This window comes from Desmodus rotundus, chromosome 3 (genome assembly GCF_022682495.2).
Source record: "Desmodus rotundus isolate HL8 chromosome 3, HLdesRot8A.1, whole genome shotgun sequence".
Taxonomy (NCBI): domain Eukaryota; kingdom Metazoa; phylum Chordata; class Mammalia; order Chiroptera; family Phyllostomidae; genus Desmodus; species Desmodus rotundus.
The window spans coordinates 45,550,440-45,566,461 of record NC_071389.1 but is presented as its reverse complement, the minus strand read 5'-3'; the positions used below and the strand labels follow the sequence as shown (position 1 = coordinate 45,566,461).

General features: G+C 40.6%; 1 protein-coding gene across 3 annotated transcripts in view; it reads right to left on the bottom strand.

Moving 5' to 3' along the window:
• AK4 (adenylate kinase 4) overlaps nucleotides 1-16,022 on the bottom strand; it is a 124,265-nt gene that overhangs the window by 68,690 nt on the left and 39,553 nt on the right. For 2 of the 3 annotated variants that reach the window (XM_024565501.4, XM_045199467.3), the window contains exon 1: nucleotides 1,736-1,826. The exons of the other annotated variant lie outside the window; for it this stretch is intronic. The gene's annotated coding sequence lies outside the window, so the exon portion shown is untranslated. Of the gene's footprint in view, nucleotides 1-1,735; nucleotides 1,827-16,022 lie in introns of those variants that run through there. 3 annotated transcript variants of the gene reach the window in all.

Below are 16,022 nucleotides of genomic sequence, written 5' to 3'. Positions count from 1 at the left end.
ATTAACCTATAATACCTTAACAGTTATTGAAAAGAAGCAGCCGCATTTACTTTACTAAGGCTGCTCTGTCAAACAAACAGAAAAGTTCCCAAGTAGTTCAAAAAAAAGAAAGAAAGAAAGAACTGAGAGGAAAGAAATCCACATTCCTTGCATTTACCTGTCATGACCCATTATTTTCCATGAGCAACAGACTATTTACAAATCATGCCCGGAGTAACAGTTGGTATAGAGGAACTCTCTCAGGAGATGAAGATTAACTCCACCCTTGACCTTTTCACTGGGAAACACTAGAGAGCAAAGTAACCATCCATTGTGTACTACCCTTCAAATATAATGAGAGAATGATGGTGTCTTGCTCAGAACTTTGCTCTGATTTGTACATCTGGTAGTGGGGACGAATAGGGCTGTGCCATTCCCACTCTTCACCTCACCCTTCTAACCACAATCACTAGCAGAATTCCTTCTAGAAGTTGCCTTGGCATTAGGAAGCATATCTGGAGTCAGATGCCTTTGGGTGTGTTTTTCCTCTATGTAAAGTTAACTGCCAGGGCAAGTACAACTTTCTTTCTGCTTCTATTGAATAAAGGGACTGAAACTGAATACTATTTTATTCTGCTCAAGTCTAGCTCAAGGCTGGGTGGATAAAGGGCATCCCCTCTATGGAAGTCTTCTAAGTTTGGTGTTCTGATAATGGCAGTAAAGATTATAATGAACATTTATTGAGTGTTTGCTATGTGCCAGACCAGTTCACTCTCTTCTCTTCCCTCTCTCCCTCTCTCTCTCTCTCTCTCTCTCTCATTACTGTGCTATGCTGATTCAGAGACTTCTGGAGTAACACTGTTATCTTTGTACTTTATAGATGAAGAAACTAAAACACTAACAGGTTAGGTAATGTATTGCCCTGTGTCATGAGCTGGTTAGTAGTAGAGCTGGGATTTGATCCCAGGCATTAGGATCAAGCACATAGGCACTACACCCCATCCAGTCTCCCTAGCACTTGAGTGAAGAGGGTTCTAAGACTGTCAGGAGGTTCCACACCATACTATACAGAGAAATGCTAACAGGAGAGAGAAAGTCACTCATGTCCAGACTGACTTGACTACTTCAACAGCTAGGTGAGACAGCTAGTTCCAGGAAAGATTCTTCCCACGAGGCTCTCTCTTTCAGGCATCTCCACAGATTTTAACTAATACCTTCCTCCTGAACTTGCCAATTCATCTGCTAGGCTTATGTTTCCAAGTTATTGCTTTTCCCAAGTTTTGGTCTTGCTGCCAGACCCCTTTGACATGATGCTTGGCTCACTGTTGATCTGGCTCTCAAATGGCATTAGCACTTTATTCTTCACCCCATGACCACAGGCTAGCCTACCAACTCCAGGGTCAAGTTCAAGCTGTCATCCCCCACCACTAGCACCACCAGTCCCAAACTTGGCGCCAGATCCCCAGCCCAGGCCATAGACCCCACTTACCTGAGAGTTCACCATGGGCAAGTCATTCTGAGAGACAAACCAAAAGGGTAGAAAGGGAGTATAATTTAAGAGGTGTCTTGTTGGAGAGTTGCCCAGAAAACCCAGAGCAGAACAAAATTTAGAAATGTGATGACCAGTTGTAAGAAGGATGATTAAGTAAGGGTTTTTAAGTAAATCCCAAATATAGAAAGGCAATTTAGCGCAGGGATCAAGAGGATGAACTCTAGAGACAGGCTGACAAATTCAACTCTTGGCTCTACCACTTACCAGATGTGCAACTTTAGCAGTTCCTTCATGGATGCTTCATTTTTTCCACCTTAAAAAGAAATGGAAATAGTAGTAGTTCCTATCTCATAGGGTTGTTGGGAACTTAAACGAGTTAGCATATCAAAGACTTGGAACAACACCTGGCATGGAGTAAGTACTATATAACTGTAAATTTCACTGTTACTGGTTCTTCAATCACCACAAAGGTCAATGTACTTCACAGCACTACAAACAAGTTCTTGGAAGAATTAAGTTGTGCCAGACAACTATATTCCACTACCAGGGCTGTCTTCTGAGAGTACTCATACTATTTGTTTCTGCAGTTTGTTTTCGCATAAAGACTTTCATATGTTTGAAAACAGCTATCTTGTCCCACCTGAAGCTTCTCTTCTTTGTGCGAAATATTCTGAATTACCCAGCCATTCCTTAAGTAATATGGTATCCCACTGAAGACGAACAAAATAGTGTCTTTTGCTGCTTAAGTAAGAAATACCAGAAACTTCTGTTCATCCTCTGTTCAAATCTATCTATAAAGAGATTTATAAATAGGTAACATACAGAAAGAACCTTTTTAATGAAATAAAATAACAATAATAGCTAATTATATTGAATATTACTATGCCACCTAGTAGACTTCATTTTGAACTACACAAATCCTTGGGAGTTTTTGGATGATCCACAGAGGATTCCCAAAGAGGATGAGATAGAATTTTCTACAAGGCAGATTATGTCTGTCCCTGAAATACAATGATTTCCCTTCGTGAAATAGCCCTCCCTATCATGTTATCTCGGGAGCGGCCGTGTGAATTACTTGGGCAAATGAAAGCAGACACTGAAGAGCCAGGGTTCCCCGCACCTCTTTCCTCTTTGTCACCATGGCCAGCAGGTAAAACCCAGCAGTGATAAAAACTGAGCCATGAGTGAAAGTTTGACTAAGTTATACTTATAAGTGTTGGTAAATTTTGTGCCGGCTGCTGCAGTCATATGATTAACCCTAATCAATAGACATATGATGTAAAGCATATTTGAGATCACTTAAATAATACAGCTAAATTTTAACTAAACTGTAAAAAGTCCTAGCTATTATAAGACCTACAACGAAAGTAGCTTTAAACAATGTGAATACACAGCAGCTAAGATCCAAACTGGGATTAGACAGCCCACTATACTTAGCCTTAAACCTTAAAAATTATCATAACAAAACCCTTCTTTGCCAGAGCACTACTAGCCAAAGCTTACAACTCAAAGGACTTGGCAGTGCTTCATATCCCTCTGGAATATGCCTTGAGTCCCAAGGTAAAGATGACTCTACCTCCATAGACAAAATAACTGAAACATGATGGACATGTAACATAAGCAAGAAACATATTTTTATTGTTCTAAGACATCAAGTTTTTTATTTTTAAGATTTTATTTATTCTCACACAGAACCCAGGCATGTGCCCTGACCAGGAATGGAACCGGTGACCTTTCCCTCTGCAGAACAACACCTGACCAACTGAGCCGCGTCAGTCAGGGCGGCCACCAAGACTGTTTGAGGTCATTTATTATCACAGCATAAGCTAGCCTAACTTGGCTACTGCCTCCTCAGCCTTTGACGTTAAATGTTGTACAGAAGTCTTATTGATTATGCTCATATAATATGATGCAGAACCCTTCCACTACCTGGGTCTCTTTTGGATGAGTATATTTCTTCTAAGATGAGATACACAGTAACACATAAGACATTCTAAATATAGTCTGATAAGCAGTCTCTTGACTATGTTCATTCTATAGCAGGATAATATTGTCCCCTATTTTAATCCATGGTCTTTTTCTCTCTCTTTTTGTAACAGCTAAGTAATTTTATGCCCGTTGCCTTAGGAAGAAATAATTTAGCAGGAGAGAGTTTTAGGCTGGGCCTCCAAAAGGAAGAAAAATGTGCTTAGACAGTTTAATTGATTTTCAGAGTCTGCAAAATGTTGAAGGCTCTCTACTCCCTATACCTTGGACTAGGAAAAATCCCCTGGGCTAGGGTGAGGGAAGAGGCAAAGGAGAATTTACGTGGCAATGGTTCCCTGGAAAAAGCAGGACCTGCACATCTGTTTACTTCCCAGAACTGAGCCCTAAAGGGAGCATAAAAGACACGGAAGATAGGTTGGAAAGAGCCAAATTCAGGGAAGACTTGTGTCCTCTTTCCCAGGTAGCACCTAGAGAAGTGGCAAGACCCCAGAGTGAAGTGTATCACAGAATGGATTTGGTCTGCAAGCAGGTCTTATTTGGCAAGCACAAGATTTTTAAACAATTTGATTTTGAATGACTTGAGTGGAGTGTGCCTTCCCTAGGTTCTCCAGTCCTCACTCCCTACTATCTCACACCCAGTGTACTATACTGACTTGCCTCTAAAGGCATTTGAGTTTAAAATCCCTGACTTACAGACAGGTAGACATGACGAAACTTCACATGGTATTCCATATATCTCAGCAAAGTAATTCCACTTACTCAAGAGAGTGGTAAGAGAAAGAGAAAGAATAAAATGAAGAGGATCCCAACAGTCAGGTATAGGGAGAAGTCACCTGGGATGCTACGACACTTCCAAAATCCTTCTCTCCACCAAAACTGGGTAAAGCCTAGAGACACTGAATTGACTAAGATTAAGTTTTTACCACTTAGCAAAATAAATGTTTTGGGTTGGATATTGTGGTTGTCTCCCCTGAATTTATTCCTTCTCTCTCTCTCTCTCATTGAATACAGTAATGAAGCTTGGGGAGCTGGCCTTGACTCAAATGATATACCTGATTGGCCCAAGGGTATTTTAATTACCCCTTGCTGTTAATTAATTCAGGAATGGATAAGTGACCCTATTCTGAGGAATTATGAGTAAAACCAATTTTATAGAAGTGTCTAGGAAGGTTCATAGTAACAAATGGGAGCCATCAGTCTTTATTTCAAACAAGATGTTTTGCAGCCTGACTGTTGCTGATGGCCACCCGACAGTCAAGGAATAACTATATTCCAGGTTCTGAGCTAGGTATTGGGGATACAGAGTTGAATAGGTTTCCTATTTTAATAAACTTTACGTTTAATGCGGGAGTCAGACACACAACAACAAAAATGAAACCAAACAAAAAGTTTTGGAAGAATAGCCTGAAGTGCTGAAGTGTCAAAGAGACTTTAATCAGAAACTGGGTCCAGCATTTACAAGCCTGGTGATTTCAATCCATCGGTTAACATTAATTCCCTCCCACCTACAAAAAGAATAATAATACCTATTCCATAAGGGGTTTTTTTTTTTGATGATTAAATACTTTTTGAAAAATGATCATATATCAAACATACAGTAAGCACTCAATAAATATTAACTATTACTACCGATTCAACACTTTCTTTATTTTCAGAGAGAGGGAAAGGGAGGGAAAAAGAGAGGGGGAGAAACATCATTGTCTCTCCCATGCCCCCAAGTAGGGACCAGGCATGTGCTCCGACAGGGCATCTAACCAGTAACCTTTCGATTCGCAGGCCACCAGCACTCACTCCACTGAGCCATACCAGCCAGGGCAACGCTATCTTTCAACCACTGTTCTAGATGCCTGAGATACTTCAGGGAATCAAACAGATAGAAATCTCTGTCCTCATGCAGCTTACATCACTATTTTCATACAATATGATAAATATAATGAAGGTATGTATGAAACTCGCCATTATATTTCCAGAATCTGGGTTTCCTAGCTTGGTAGTCTCCCAGGTTCTAAGAAAAGGAATAGGGTACAAGTCCTTTTTTTGACAGATGACCCTAGCAAGCATGGTGAGGGAGAGGAACGTGAACATGGAAAAGGAGGGAAGCTGCTGCAGTACGTGTGAATGAGAGGGTCACCTCTGTGGGCAACGGGCGCTTGTTCTTACAGGGACCATCTGAATGAATGTGTAGAACACACCTCAGCACTGTCCGGGGGTATTAGTTCACCAACCTGTTCTTCATCGGTAGAAGGTTGCTCCTGAGGCAGCCCTCAAGCAGGAAGACACAGGAGGCCACCTGCATGCACAGTAATCCATCTGCACTTGATCTCACCGCAGGGTTAAGAGGACCCAACAGCTCTGCTATATTAGCATTGTGCCAGGCATGTGGTTGGCACTGGATAAATACGTAAAAGAAAAAGAAAAGGGGAAATCACTTAAGCCTGTCTGAGGGAGACAAGGGAGCCTTTCTAGAGAAATTCATAATTTCTGAGGTTAGATTTTAAGGACATGTCTGCTAAGGGGACAGAAGCACAGAGTGTATCCCTGGGAAAGGGAATAACATCAAGGATTTGGATTGTGGATGGAGAAAAAGACCCAGAACTACTAGAGGTTAAAAGAGTAAAGAATTAAGGATAGAAAAGGCAGGAGAGAGGGGAGAAGCCAGGTCCCCAAAAGATTTCTATTCAGTCCTAACCATTTAGATTTTATGTTAAGGGAATGGAATCATTAAGTTATACAAACACAAAGGCAATGCGATTGGTTCTGAATTTTGGAAAGACGAATTTGTCCCTGCAGACACCCAATAGAATGGATTGAGTCTAATCTCAGGTGAAGTAATTAAGACAATGTTAATAATATTCGAGGAGAGACCATGGCAGGAGAGATAGAACAAAAGAGTCAAATATAAAAATCACCCAAATGTCCTCGCGGGGTAGCTCAGTTGTTTGCAGTGACTTCCTGATGCACCGGGGTTGCAGGTTTGATCCCTGGTCAGGGCACACGTAAGCATCATCTGGTGAATGCATAAGTGAGTGAAACAACAGATCAATGTTTCTCTCTCATGTCAATAAATTACAAAAAAATTTAAAGTACATAAGAAATAGTATAAATTGGTTACATGTAGGGGAAGAGAAAGAAATGAGAATGATGGTCAAGTTTCTGGCTTTATGACTAAGGAAACACAGAAGGAGGAGAACAGCCGAGGGGTGAGGGATTCTTTTCACATATATTATACCAGGGGCCTTTGAACTTTTATGCTTTATTACCTCCTAAAATAATTTAGAAACATGTAACCCTAACACATGTTGACACTGCCTATTAAAATTGTGTATCATAAATGTAAAAAATGTCAAGGAGTACAATTTCCAGACACACTATAACACTGACATTTTAAACAAACTAATGTCACTTTGTTTGTTTGTTTATAGAGAGAGGGTAAGGGAGGAAGAAAGGGAGGGAGAGAAACATTGATATGAGGTTGCCTCTCCAGCTCCTCCCCCCACCCCCCCCCACCCCCCCCAGTTAAGGAACAGACCTCAGCCCGTGCATGCACCCTGACTGGGAAGCTAACCGGCCACCTTTCAGTTTTCCAGATGGCATCAACACCCAACCAAATGAGCCACACTGGTCAGGGCTATACCATTCTTTTAAATGTATCAGAGTCTAAATACCATAGCAAATTGATAGCCACTATGATCCTCTTGAAAATTACATGAACAAGTTCTTCTTTGACAAATTTTTATATCAATCCTTTTGTTCCTCGAGTGAACATCTCCATCCTGCTTCCTCTCACATCCCCCTTTTATTGTGATGTTATATGTTTTTATTCTTGAAAGTCTTTTATTCTTGATTACCCTAATATATTTGGCAACATTTACATATATCAACTTTGATAATTCCTGTGACCTTAAGCTCTTTTTAGTAACTCAATGCTACAATAGCAAAACGAATCACTAAGAATTGGGCAGAGGATCTGGACAGACATTTTTCCAGACAAAATATACAGATGGCCAACAGGAGCTCAACATCACTAATCATCGGGGAAATATTAGTCAAAGCTGCAATGAGATATATCACCTCACACCTGTTACAATACTTCAGAAAGAACTCAATTCTCAGAATTAAGTTATCATAATTATTAGTTACATACTAGTGCTCAAAATAAACAATGCATGACTATTTTGATCAAAATTATTAAATAAAAATAATATTACCAATTCCTCTCTAAGATAAGTTATAATTTAAAAAACTGCTTCATGTGAATATTGTTGCTAGACTGCAATATGGTTCAGCATTAATTCTACCCCATTTTCCATTTTTATAGATATAAGTGTTGAGAAAACGTATTCACATCAGTCAGAGGTTGGGATAGAAGGAGTTTTGTTGCAGCAATATCATGCAATTCTTTGAATTCCTTCCAAGTTATGTTCCAAAAACCACAGAGTGATTTATTATTAAAATGCATATTTTAGTCATCTGTTAGCTGAAACTTGATTCATCCCTTCATTCTGTTGAAAAAAATTACAAGCACCACACTTGTAAAAGGGTTTGTTATCCAACCATGAGAGTCACTCACTTTCTGGATTTCTGGGAAGTTTACCAAAAAGGTTTTCTCAAGAATTTTCAAATGATTATTAGATCATACCTGTTACCTTTCTACCTAGAGTCATTGTGATTAACTTGATATGCTCAGAAAGGATTAGCAAATGAAAACACTATTAATGTCAAAATACCTTGGTTAATAAAAATTTTGACAAGGAATTTTTCTTAATTAAATCATGTGATTTAAATGTAATTTATTCAAAACTCGGTGTTGTGTTTTTAGCTCCTTTGATTTATGGAAAATATCCACCTACCACCTAACTGCCCAAATCAGTCCTCACTGTCAAACCAACCAGCCAAATATCAGATCTGTTTTCTGTGTCAGAAAAGATCTGACTACATTTTTCTATTCAAATAAACATGTTGAGACACATCCCCATGACAACCATTTCATTTCTGAATTCAAAGAGAAAGAGAGACAGGGACAGAGACAGACAGAGGAGAAACCTGCTGAGAATTTGTTCCTGAATGAAATGGAATATATAAAATGCCATTCTATTTCATTTTTTTTTATCAATCCCCCCTCTTGTTTCATTTTGTTTTGTTTGTTTGTTTGTGTGCGTGTTTCTGCTTTCGCAAGGTTCTATGTCAGAAGTGGTAAATTCTTTGACAACAGTCAGAGGGTGGAAAAGCTGAGGTAGTTCAGTAAAAATTGTGTAACTTGATTCAAAACATCCCAACAGGGGCCAAAATAGTCCATTTCAGACGCCACCTTTCATTCTTCATACACATTCTTACATTCAGCCTGTGTGTAAGTCAGGCAAAACACAAGCCCTGCTTTGGGTGCACGCTGCCTGGATAAGAAAAGAGTTAGCCTAGCCCGGTATTTTCAATGGTCTCTCTGGGGTTCTGGAGGTGTATACACCCTGTGCAAGGTGTATAATACAATGAGGACAAGTAAAGCTCTTTATGTTATCACATGGGGCATGGATGATTATGAAAGTGGAGAAGAGAAAGAAAACTGGCATAACACCTCAACACACAGCATCTTCTTAGAGAAATCCTTTCTCTCAAAATTACCTATGGAAAACAAGATCCAGGAACTCATTCCCCCAAAAAATTCTCCCTGCTGTCACACCTCTTGGAAAGTCTTTCCGTTTGTCTTTGAAAACCATTTGATTCATTTATGCCATTTGATCCTCACAACTGCTCTGTAAGTTCTGTACTTAAAACAGCTAGCACGCTAACATGACTCTCATTTAACAGATGAAGAAACAAAGGTGCTTTTGCCAACTACCCACAGTCACTTGAACGCAGCTGAATAGACAGCTTAGCTTCTCTCAGCAGAGCCCCCTGCTACTCAGTGCTCCAGCCAAGCACAATAAGGCACAACCCCAGCACTATTGCCTTTGTACCTGGAAGGCTTCTGCTGTTCCTCTCTGCCTCTTCACAGAGTGTTGGACTAACATAGTTTCTATTGATTTCTCATTGAGGCTCAGTTAGGGTTTTATCCCTGGCTCAAGCTGATTTTTTCCTCCAACATCCTATTAAGAAAAAAAAAAAGTACTTAAAATACATCCAAATTAAAAATATATATATATATATTATATACCCACCTGTATACCCATCACCTAGATTCTACCATTATATTTTACCATACCTGCCAGGCTTATTGGTTTTCGTTCTGGAACATAAAGCTCTTTTTAATTAAAGTATTGTTGACATACAATATTGTATTAGTTTCGGGTGTAGAACATAGTGAGATTTCGTTTATATGCCTTACAAAGTGATTGCCACAAAAAGTCCACTATCCATCTGTCACCATACAAAGTTACTGTGGTATCATTGGCCGTATTCCCTATGCTGTACTTTACACCCCGTGACTTATTTATGCTGTAGCTATACATTTGTACCTTTTAATCTCCTTCACCTTTTTGCCCATACCCCACCGCTCAACCCTCTCCTGCCAGGCTCATTTTTAAACAATCCTTGAGCAGCTTATATTTCCCCCTCTTACAAAACGGGAAAATCCCACTGTATCATCATCCCAGGTGTTTTCAAAGATTTAGCGTTCTGATCCACAGAACCCTAGAAATATAAGTTTTCTCATCTCCACTGCTCAAGGTCATTCATTTAGTGCAGTGGTCCCAAACCTGGAGGTCCATTAGAACCATCTTGGGAGTTGTCTAAACATACCAGTAGCCTGGCCCTATCCCAGATCAACTGAGTCAGAACCTCTGTGAGCAGATACAGTATGTGAGCTCTCAATAACCAACAAGTAATTAATGAGTAGCAACTCTGTGTCAGGCACCATCTTAGGCATCAGGATGAATACGGAAGTCCCTTCCCTCACGGAGCACCACCCTCTCGCCTCGCCCCAGATTTTTTTTTCTGAACAAGGTGTTCCAGTTTAGAACTTCCATCTAATTCTCCTTCCCTCTCAGACTTCCAGATTTTTGTTCAGGACCCAGACTATTCTTCCCCTTCTCTGACAAGAGAGTGCCTACTCATGGTCAAGGTTCAGTTTACATGTCACCTCCTCTGGAGTCTCGCCCCGACAGCTCAGTTAATTACACCCATCTCAGGAGTCCTAGTGCTGGCTTTTCATATCCAAGTTAACATAGGATACAGCACACTGTGCTAGGGTTTCTAATGTCACGTGCGAGACTCCACTAACTGTGAAGAGGCAGAGACTGTTGCGTTTGACCTGATAACCTCATTACCTAGGAAAGTGCCCAGATCGTGGCACAACTTCAAATCGTTTTTCTTTTATGAAAGAGGATTTTCTTTTTATTTTATTTTACTATTTTTTATTTTATTTTTTATTTTATTTTATTTTTTATTATGTATACATTTTTTATTTTATTTTTTATCCTCACCAGAGGACATTTTCTCATTGCTGCAATATTTTGGTGTACAGGGCAACACTCCAACCAACTGAGCCACACCAGCCAGGGCCGAGTTTCATAATTTCAAGCAAACAAAAGGTCAGTTGATACTATACTGAATCTGAGGCAGTCGCCACCACAGTGCGTGGCCTGTTTCCTGAGAGTCATTCTGAATTCCGTCCAGATAACTTGTTTGATGGTGTGAGGGGACAGAAGCTAGACTTGGCAGAGGACCGAATCAAGATAATGAAGGGCTCCTGAGGCTTCCATATTGGGGTTGGTTTGTTTGTTTTGTTGTTTTGATTTTTCCAAGTTCTCCACTGCAAACTCTTCATTGAAAACAAAATCAATAGAATTTGTAGTGGGGAATGTCCTGGAGAAGACAGACATGAAAGACACCGCTGGGCTTGACAGAGAGAGTGCAGGCTTTGAAGTCTCATCTCCACCCTAACTATTTATTTGACTTAGGCAGTTTTACTAAACCTCTTTGAACCTAAGTTTCTTTACTTACAAAATCAAACAAATATTTTGTCCTCATCTCCGCATTAGACTGCAAGCTTTGTGAAGAATTATATTAATAGCTAACATTTACTGAGCGCTTACCACGAGTCAGCTACATTGCTAACTCCTTTACAATTTAACACACAAACCCTTCGAGGTACTATTATCATCCCTGTTTTACAGGTCATGAAACTGAGCCACATTAAGTGAGTTGACAATGATTATACAGCTAGCAAAGAGTGGATTCGAATTCAGACACTCTCACTTCTACACCTCCGTACCCCAAAGCCTGAACTCTTTCCTCTATACCTATGTTCCTTAAACGTTTTGGCTCATTTTGTACCTTTTTGTATTAACATCTAGAATTTTTTATCATTAGTTTAAATTATTGAAAAGACTACAATTTTCTGGGTATTATAAATATTGACATTTTAAAACCATTACATCACATTTTTTTGTGAAAGGAAAGGAAAGGAAAGGAGGAAGAAAAGAGCTGCAACTTATAAAAGATGACAAGAATGCACATCTAACCGACGCTACGTTGCGTTTGTTATTATTAATTGCACGTTTTGCAGGCTGTGACTGTGGCAGTCCTGAACAAGAAGGATCTCCTGTTTAAGTTGCAGTAATTTCTGGCTGTGGATGATCATCATTCCTTTGGTGGCTGATTTTCATGTTCTTCTATTGTTTTGGGGATGGCTCTCTCCAAGAAACCTGCAACTTTCCTCACAACCCTTTGCTCTCTCTCCTGTTAAGAACTATAGCCCTTTTCTGCTGAGTTTTTAGAACCTCCTACTACCATATCCACTACTTCTACCATCAGACTCATACTCACCACCATAAGGACTGCCCCCTTTATTGGTGCATAATTTGATTGCTGTTGTCCCCTATAATTTCTAAAATCTTTATAGTTCCTGCCTCGACTACAATTACCACTGCCAAATTTTCTCCTTCATTGTAACCGTTATATCCTCCAGACCTGCCGCCATACCTCCACCTTTGTTTCCACATCCTGGTCTATCACCCCGTCTACTACTACAACCAGTAACATATCTGCCATAATTGCCACCATCACCTGCAAACCTACTATCTACTATTATGTCCTTCAAATGTACCTGTGCTGCCACCACCGCCATTACCATAGCTGCTCCACCAAAACTACCACTAGGTGGGAGTTCCCTCCACAACCCCTACAATCGCCAAATCCCTCCCTGACCTCTTTGTGATCCAGAAGACTGCATTTCTTTGTAGAAAGAGCCTTTTTCACTTTGCGGTTATGCCCATTAAGAGTGTAGTATTTCTGAACAACAGTTGTATCAACTGCACCATAATCACCAAAAATGACAAAAGCAAATCTTCTTTCTTCCATTCTGCTTGTCTTCTATAATTTTTATGGTTTCAACCTTACCATACTTTTCAAAGTAGTCTCTCACATTCTTTTGTATCATCCTTGATACCACCAACAAAAATTTCGTTTCAGTGTTAGACGGGCACCAGGCTTTCGGGAATCCTCACTAGCAATAGACTCTGGTTCCATTACATGCCCACCAGCCTGGTCTAGACACATTGCTACAACCACCTCTTCAACGTCAAAGTAAGTTACAAAATCAAAGCCCCTGGAATGTTTTGTTTAGGGGTCTCATCTGAATCCCATCCTCTCAATTATCTTCTCTTAGGTATTTTCCACCCCTCCCTCCACTGTTTTCCCATCCTGATTATACATGCCAGCTCAATTCTCTCATGTCTTGAGCTCTCCATTTCTCCTTCCCTTCTAGAAAGAATTGTTTTCACTCCCTATCTCTTCTTCCTTATCTGCCATTCATGCCTTAGCCTATTTCAGTCTGACTTCTGTCCCAACCACCTCACTGAAATTCCTTTTATTAAGATGACTCATCAGCCCTGGCTGGTGAGGCTCAGTGGATTGAGCGCAGGCCTGTGAACCAAAGGGTGGCTGGTTCATTTGCAAGTCAGGGCACATGCCTGGGTTGCAGGCTAGGTCCCCAGTAGGGAGCATGTGAGAGGCAACCAACCACACATTGATGCTTCTCTCCCTCCCCCTCTCTCTAAAAATAAATAAATAAAATATTTTTAAAAAACCAGAGATGACCCATCAGTCACTTCTCTCTCGGCTATATTTATTGAAGGCCTACTCTATGCCAGGCACTGGGAATACAGCCACAAACAAAACAAAATCCCTGTACTTACATATTTCCCATCCTAGTAGAGATAACAGATGATTAACTAATAAATATTCTAAAGTCAGGTAAAGATATGTGCCATGATGAGGAACTCATCTGGATGAGGGGCTGGAGTGAGATGGGATGCTATATTAGATAAAGTGGTCAAAGAATCCCTCTTTGAAAAGGAAACATTTGAGGCAGAGTTTTGACCACAATAAGGGTGTAAGGCATGCAAATATCTAGGGGTTAAGAGGAGTTTAAGAAAGGGGGACGGCAAGTGCAAAGGGCCAAATGAGAAGGAACTCCTATTTCTTAAATCCAATCAAAGGACAGTTCTCAATATTAACTTTATTTGACTTTCTGCAACACTCACCAACTATGGACTTCTCCCTCTACCTTGAAAATTCTCTATTGACTCTACCATGCCATGTGTCTGTGGCTTTCCTGCTGCTTCTTTGTCCATCTCACTTTACTTTCGTGCTGGAGCACCTCATCTGCTACCTAATTTTTAACTTTATTGAGAAATAATTGACAAGTATGACTGTATGTATTTAACATGCACAATGTGATGATTTGACGTATGTTGTGGAATGATTACTAAGATCAAGATAACTAACACATCCACCACCTCACACAGTGGACCCTTCCTTTATGTGTGGTGAGAATGCTTAAGACCTACTCTCAGCAACTTTTAAGTACACAGCTCTGCATTACTAACCGCAGCCACCATGCTGTGTACTAGATCCCCTGCACCCTTTCTTTGTACTTTTTGACCTGCATTATTCCATCTCCCCCGCCTCCCAGCCTCTGGCATCACCATTCTATTCTTTGTTTCTATGAAATTTGTTGTTGTTGTTGCTTTTACGATTTCATGTATAAGTGATTATAGGAGACACGTATAGGTTCTGTGTGGTGTGGGCCCAACTCCCTCTCAGAAAGGCCAGTGGGGAGTGAGGTCCAGCCCACAGGACCCACGCCCACGGATAGGTTCTCCGGTGGGCAATCAGGCCTGCATTGTACCTAGACTGCTATGAGACTTGCTTTTGCTAAAACTCCCCCACCCTGAATTGAGGCAGCAAACATTTACTGCATATCTTTAAAGTAACTTCCTAAAATCTCTGCTAAACCTTCCAAGGAGGAGTGTAACCAGCTTAACCACTTTTCCCTTTACATTTGCAAATATCCTTCCTCTTTTATGTAATCAGCAACATTCTCTCCTTTGTTTTCTGTAACCACCTAAATCAAACCTGTGCATAGTAAATGAGGATCATCCTCAATGTAATGGGCCCAGAAAAGCAGTAAAAGCCTGTCAAGGCAAGGGTCTAGGCGCTCTCTTCTTGAGACAGTGGCCATGCTGTCCCTTTTCCTCCACAGGACTCGGTAGTCTGTGAATTTGTCTTGTCTCAGCCACAACACACAGATCCCGCCCTTGGGATCCGCATCAAGTGATACCATACATTTTTTTTGTCTGTCTCTGTTTGGCTTATTTCATTAGCATAATGCCCTCCAGGTTTGTCCATGTGGTCGCATAGCACCTAATTCTTTTTTTTTATATATTTTATTTATTTTTAGAGTGAGGGCAGGAGGGAGGGAGAAAGAGAGGGAGAGAAACATCAATGTATGGTGGTCTCTCGTGCACCCCCACTGGGGTCCTGGCCTGCATCCCAGGCATGTGCCCTGACTGAGAATCGAACTGGCGACCCTTTGGTTCCCAGGCCAGCATTCAATCCACTGAGCCACACCAGCCAGGTCTTGATTTTTTTTTTTAAAGATAACCCAATTTTATTTATTTTTTAAATTTTATTTATTTACTTTTGAGAGAGAGGGGAAGGAAGGCAGAGAAACATCATTGTGTGAGAAATACATCAATTGCCTCTCACATGCCCCCAAATGGGGATGGGGTGCATGACACCTAATTCTTAAACATGGCTACATATTATTTTCTTACGGCTTTATCTCTGACCTGCCTTTCTATCACTCTGTATTCTCTCACTGAGTGATCTCAGCTATGATTTTGGCTTCAACTACCAGTCGCATGTTGAGAAAACCAAGGTTCATATTTATTTCTAATGCATACTTACTTCCTGAACACCAGACTCATATATCGTATGCCCACCCCTACTGGGATATATCTTAGGAACTTCAAACTCATTATGTCTAAAGACGAGCTCACCATCTTCTTTCTTAAAGCAACTTCTTGCACAGTATTCCCTCTGTAAGTTGGTGGGAAGTATTATCTACCTAAACGTCTCTGGGACTCCTCCCACTTTCTTTCCCTCCACGATGAAAGAGTCACAGGGCCAGTCTATCTACTGTCTAGTTCTCCATGCCCAATGCCACTGCCTATTGCAGGTTCTCCCCCACCATTTCTTGCCATTTCTTACTGACTTGCCAGCTTCCCAGCTGGTTTCCCTGTGTCTAGTTTGTTTAGTTTGTTACTCCTGATCTTTTTTTTTTTTC